The sequence below is a fragment of the Emydura macquarii genome, unplaced genomic scaffold (assembly GCF_026122565.2).
Source record: "Emydura macquarii macquarii isolate MOO-44397 ecotype Brisbane River unplaced genomic scaffold, CSIRO-AGI_Emac_v2 contig_1267, whole genome shotgun sequence".
In the NCBI taxonomy this organism is placed as follows: Eukaryota; Metazoa; Chordata; order Testudines; family Chelidae; genus Emydura; species Emydura macquarii.
The window spans coordinates 4,736-10,620 of record NW_027131404.1 but is presented as its reverse complement, the minus strand read 5'-3'; the positions used below and the strand labels follow the sequence as shown (position 1 = coordinate 10,620).

Sequence of the window (5,885 nt, the reverse complement as noted above, 5' to 3'; positions counted from 1 at the left end):
AGAAAAATAAACATCCTGGGAATGAAATAAGAATGTGTGAAAATATTTCAATGGGAAAACAAAATGAAAGTTACTTGAGATATGACTGAGCCTAGTGCCACAATGGAGAGGGAAGGGGGCCAGACAATAATTAGTTAATTACAGTAGATGTTGAGATTCAAAAATTTAAAGCATTAGAACTGCTAAAAGCAAATTGCCAACATCTTACAAAATAAATTAAATATCCTTAAATCAAACTCGAATACGTCTCAAGCAACATTTTCCTTCATTTATTGCTAAATTTCAGTCATCATCAATGGAATTTTTTTTGTCAGTGTGTGTGTATGTGTGTGCGCACGAGTCTGGTGAAACTGACGTTTCCCAACATTTACCAATAAATTCCAATCCTTCCAGGTGTACACAAGAAAACCCATGGCAGTGGAAAATCAGACATCTCTGAAGGTCTTCATTCTCCTTGGGTTTTCTCTGGGCTGCAGGGTCACTGGTGTCTTTGGGACACGTCTCTTTGGTGTTTACTTTACCCTACTGCGGGCCAAATGAAATTGGCCATTTCTTCTGCGATATCTCTCCTGTGCTGAAGCTGGCCTGTGCGGATGCATACAGGACTGAGACTGAATTGTTCAGTCTCACTGTCCTATTGGCCATAGTCTCCTCAATCCTGATCCCTATGTCCTACAGTCAGATCATCTCCACTGTCTTGAAGATGCCTTCCAATGAAGGAAAGCGCAAAGCCTTCTCCTCCTGCTCCTAGCACCTCAGCATGGTGACCCTCTTCCCTGGCACAGGGAGTGTTGTCTACCTGCAGCCCAAGTCCAGCTCCTACATGGAAAGCAACAGGGAGAGCTCTCCCTGCTCTACACCATTGTCTATAGCTTGAGGAACGAGAAGCTGAAAGGCGCCCTAAGGAAATCATGCAGCAGAAGCTACTTCTCTTCATAGCATCATAGAAATGCGGGGCTGAAAGGGACCTCAAAAGGTCATCAAATCCAGCTCCCTGCACTCAGGAAGGACCAAGTAAACCTCAACTATTCCTTACTGGTGTTTGTACAACTTGTTCTCGAAAACCTCCAGTGATGGGGATTCCACAACCTCCCTTGGAAGCCTATTCCAAAGCTTAACTACGGCTAGCTTTGGAAAGGTTTTCTGAATATTCTATAATTGAATGGATAAGGTCAGACAAATACTAAAATATATTACTGAATTGGGCCTTTAATAAACTTTTGCTCATCTACAGTGCAGTTGATTGTCCTGTGTTATACAGGAGGTCAGACTAGATGATCATAATGGTTCCTTCAGGCGTTGGAATTTATTAATCCATTTTTCCTCATCTACCTTGACTGAACATGAGGAAACACTAATCCCTAACTCTTTCCACACTGTGAAATAATATTATAGAGCCTGATTCTCATTTGCACTAAGGTCCCTTAATAACAATACTTAGCTCTTATACAACAGTTTTCATCAGTACATCTCAGTGCGCTTTCCTGCTACTTTATGACTGATGATATTTCAAAGGACTTGAATTGGGAGCATGTTAGCTACAGTTACGTTTACAACAAGTGGGAGGTCCCAGAGCTTGTCATTTTTAGATGCAAAGCAGTGATTTGCTGCTTGGAGCTCAAGGAGCGTTTGATCATGTTCTGAGTAAAGACCTCAAGACTTGGTGCCTCATCTCAAACGAATGGATAAGCAACAGCAGGTGTATGAATAGCACAGGGTGTGACATTGGCTTTAGTGTGGTCCCTGCACATGTCTATTTCTTTTGTTATCCCTGCAGAGTAAACCCGAGTGTGTATGAATTTAACTAGTTACCTTACAGGGTCTGATCCTATGAGTCACCGAGTATTCTCCTCTCCCAAGAAATTAGACGGATGGAGGGAGGGAGCCCAGGATTGTCTGGACCTCTCTATTTAGTCCCCTCTTTTCAGCACTGGTGAGGCTACATTTGGAGTATTATGTCCAGTTTTGGGGACCCAACTACAGAAAGGATGTGGACAAGTTGGAGAGAGTCCAGCGGAGGGCAACAAAAATGATGAGAGGGCTGGAGCACATGACTTATGAGGAGAAACTGGGGGAACCAGGCTTGTTTAGTCTGCAGAAGAGAAGAGTGAGGGGGGATTTGATAGCAGCCTTAACTACCTGAAGGAGGGTTCCAGTGAGAATGGAGCTAAGCTGTTCTCAGTGGTGGCAGATCACAGAACAAGGAGCAATGGTCTCAAGTGCAGTGGGGGAGGTTTAGGTTGGATATTAGGAAAAAGTTTGTCACTAAAAGGGTGGTGAAGATGTGGAATGGGTTACCTAGGGAGGTGGTGGAATCTGCATCCTTACAGGCAGGAGTAGCAAGTACAGTTAAAGGGGTGGAACATTGATGTGCAGACCAGCCGTGACACATTTATCCCTCACTCCGGACATGAGGGGAGCAGAGAATTGGAGGTCTGACTGCAGACAAGTAGGGCTGCTGGTGTGGCTGTCAATCTGGACACTGGCTCGGCTTGTGCAGCTAGCTGAATGGTCAGACCTCGTTGAGCAGGGCCCAGGAATGACCAGAGACTCAGTTAAACGGCGAAGACACTCGGCCTGGTTTCTTGCAAACAAAGCACAGTGCTAGTGCCCCATAGAACTACAGGTACACGAGCACATGTAAGCTCGTCACAACGGAGCGGCTCAGTTAATGGTGGGACTTTCCGTTATCTTCTAGGCTGGACAAAGATCTCCCTACTAGGAACCCCTTCCTATACCCTGCTACAACCAGGTTACACCATGCCTCTTTGATGGCTGTTGCTGTTCCTTGCCTCCAAGCAAGCGTAACATCTTCAGCCATCCTCCTGTCTCTATTTTAAGGTCAGGGTGTCTCTCTTCTGTCTTTCATGATTGTGTTCATGCACTACTGCACCTTGGGGAGAGCTTGTACTGCCTTCCTGTATTGTCCTGCTTGTTCAGGGAGTACTGGGACGGTCTCCCCAGCTTATGTTTCTGTGATCACCCTATATTGGGGGAGTTGTGATTTAACAATACTGCCTTTCTGATACTGCTTCTAGAAATGCCAACACATTAACAATGCTGTGTTTCCGTCAAGTTCCTGAATCAGTCAGTTAACATGTAAGCAACCAAGCGGCTGCTGTTTCCTAGGGTCTGACTATGGTTGAGGCCTGCCTTTTGCATCTAGGCCCATTATACTAGGGCTCACGGCTCCGGCCTTCACTTTCTCCTATAGACGACAGACAGAGAAGACGCAGTTTAGTTCTTTTATTGTACAAGGGTTTGGTAACACACACACAGTTATTTGGATATCCTAGAAAGTGGTAAAACATGAGAAGGAGCAGGTGGAAAACATCCTCTGGCAGTGGAAGTTATTCTCAGGATACCGGTTTGGCTATAAATGTACCGGCTGGGTTTCCCATGAGAGGTGATGTTAGGCACCTAAATCCCACAGACAGTGAATGGGATTTGGGCACCTAACACCCTTAGGTGCTATTGTCATTTACAAGTGGACACAGTGGAGCAGACGCTGCACCAGACTAGGATTCTGGGGGGTTGGTTTCTAGGCTATTCTCTGCCACTCGCCTGCTGAGCGACTCCGGGGAGGTAACTGCACCTCGTTCTGCCTTAGTTTCCCCAGCTCTAACATGAGGATGAGGATGTGGGCCTAGGGCTGGAGTCACAAAGCTTCCACGTTAGGCACCTGAACCCCAGAATCTGGCCCTCCTGCGATTCACAAAACCCCGGCTCCGCTGCCTGCAGCCCTGTCGGTGCCTAAGTGTTTGAAGGAAAAAGGCCTTAGCCCCTGTGTTTCTGCCTAAGCCATGCCCTCCCTGGCCTCATACCGGGCAGCCGAGTGCCAAGGCCTCAGAGAGAAGCAGGGAGCTGGTGAAGGGAGACGTTCCCCTGCCTGACCGCCTACAGGGACTTCCAGCAGGCGAGGTGCCTATATGCTTTTTAAAAAATCCCACTGGGCACCGAAATATCTTGAGAAACTGGTGCTACGCCACTGCTGAGAATGGGCTAGTGCTGGGCCCTGTGGCTCAGGTTAGAGGGTTTCCTTTTGATGCCTGTCCCTTTGGAAAGAAGCCCGGGGATGAAATACACTACAAGGAACAAAAATTAATTACACCATTTCCTAACGCTGGAGTCCAAGGCTGACGTTGCCACCAGATATTTGTATAAAAGAGGCATCATAGATTTGTGTGTGTGTGTGTGTCTAAGTCTCTCACCCTACAGGGAACGGATATATAGCAGAGTCTGTTTTCCCTGCACCGTCTCACTGAGCACAATCCCCCATCACTGGCTGAACTCTGAGCAGCCACTAGTTTAAATGTCCCACCAGCCCAGTCACACCCAGCTGTGGCATCTGATAAAGGCCCTAACAAGAATGGGTCACAGGTTCCAAGAGGTCTGTCCGTCTCCACTTCCACGCCTGGCTGTGACTCTAAGAGCATGACACAGCCCAGTGACACTAATGTAAATACAATCTTGGTCTACAGCAGACTTCAGTTCTGGCCCAAAACCAGCTTCTGGCACAGCTACTTTACCTAAGGCAACTGATTGGCTCGCATTGTCCAAACATGCATTTCCTGCAAGCTTTCCTCAGGGCCTCCTTGACCTCTTTGTTTCTCAGACTGTAGATGAGGGGATTGACTAGGGGAGTCAGGACTGTGTAGATGACAGAGAGAACGGTTTTGCAGTCCCTCAGCATGTGGGCTGTGGGGAACATGTAGACAACCATCAGAGTTCCATAATAAAGGGTCACCACGATGAGGTGGGAGGAGCAGGTGGAAAAGGCCTTTTGCCGCCCAGTGGTGGAAGGGATTTTCAGGATGGTGGCGATGATGGAGATGTAGGACATCATGGTCACTAGGAATGGGACCAGAAAAAAAGGGAAGCTGAGTGTGACAGCCAACGTTTCCACTCACTGAGGGTCATTGCAGGAGAGTTTTACAAGGGGGATAAGATCGCAGAAGAAATGGTCAATGCTATTGCGGCCACAGAAAGTTAACTGTGATATCAACAACGCTGTTATGCTGTTAGCTAGGAAGCTGCCTACCCAAGAGCCAGCTGCAAGTTGGAAGCAAGCCCTGCCACTCATACGGGCTGCATAGTGAAGTGGTTTGACTATGGCTAAATACCTATCGTAAGACATCACCGATAGGAGCAGGCATTCTGTACCTACCAGAGAAGCAAAGAAATATAATTGTGTGATGCACCCACTGACTGAGATGGTTCTGTCCCCAGTCAGGAGACTGGCCAGCAGCCTAGGCAGGATGGTGGAGGTGTGGCAAGTCTCCAGGCAGGACAAGTTCCCCAGGAAGAAGTACATGGGGGTGTGGAGGTGCTGAGCAGTGACAACTAGCACCATGGTGAGGATGTTCCCAGCCATGGTTGCGATGTAGATCACTACAAACAGCAGGAAGAGAAGGATTTGCAGTTTAGGAAGGATCCCAAATCCCAGGAGGACGAATTCTGTGATGGATGTTTGATTTCCCTGTTCTGTGGCCGCCATCGGGGTGTGTCTAGGAGAAAGAAATTCACTCTGTGATATAAACAAACAACATTCACTCCATAACATGTCAACATTGTTTTCATGGTCTCCCTTTGCTGGCTACCAGAACAATAGCTGAGTGCTGAATGGAGGCTGGGGAAGGGAAATGCCATCTCTATTGATCCCTGGGACAGATTTCCTATTTGGGCAGACTTCAGGTTCAACAAAACGTGACTCTCTGAAAACCTGTGCAGTATCCTGGAAGACAGCACCAAGAACACAAATACTATGGTGATGGGATTGAGGCAGAGCAGTGCAGACAGATATAGGGGACAGACTAGATAACTAGCGCTTCAAATAGTCACATCTATCACTGCCTAGTGTCTATAAGCAGAACAAGACAGGCTGG

At 47.3% G+C, this 5,885-nt stretch overlaps 1 pseudogene; it reads right to left on the bottom strand.

The window, feature by feature from the left end:
- Positions 1-4,525: 4,525 nt before the first annotated feature.
- LOC137154682 (olfactory receptor 11L1-like) lies at positions 4,526-5,497 on the bottom strand (annotated as a pseudogene).
- Between the last annotated feature and the right edge of the window lie 388 nt (positions 5,498-5,885).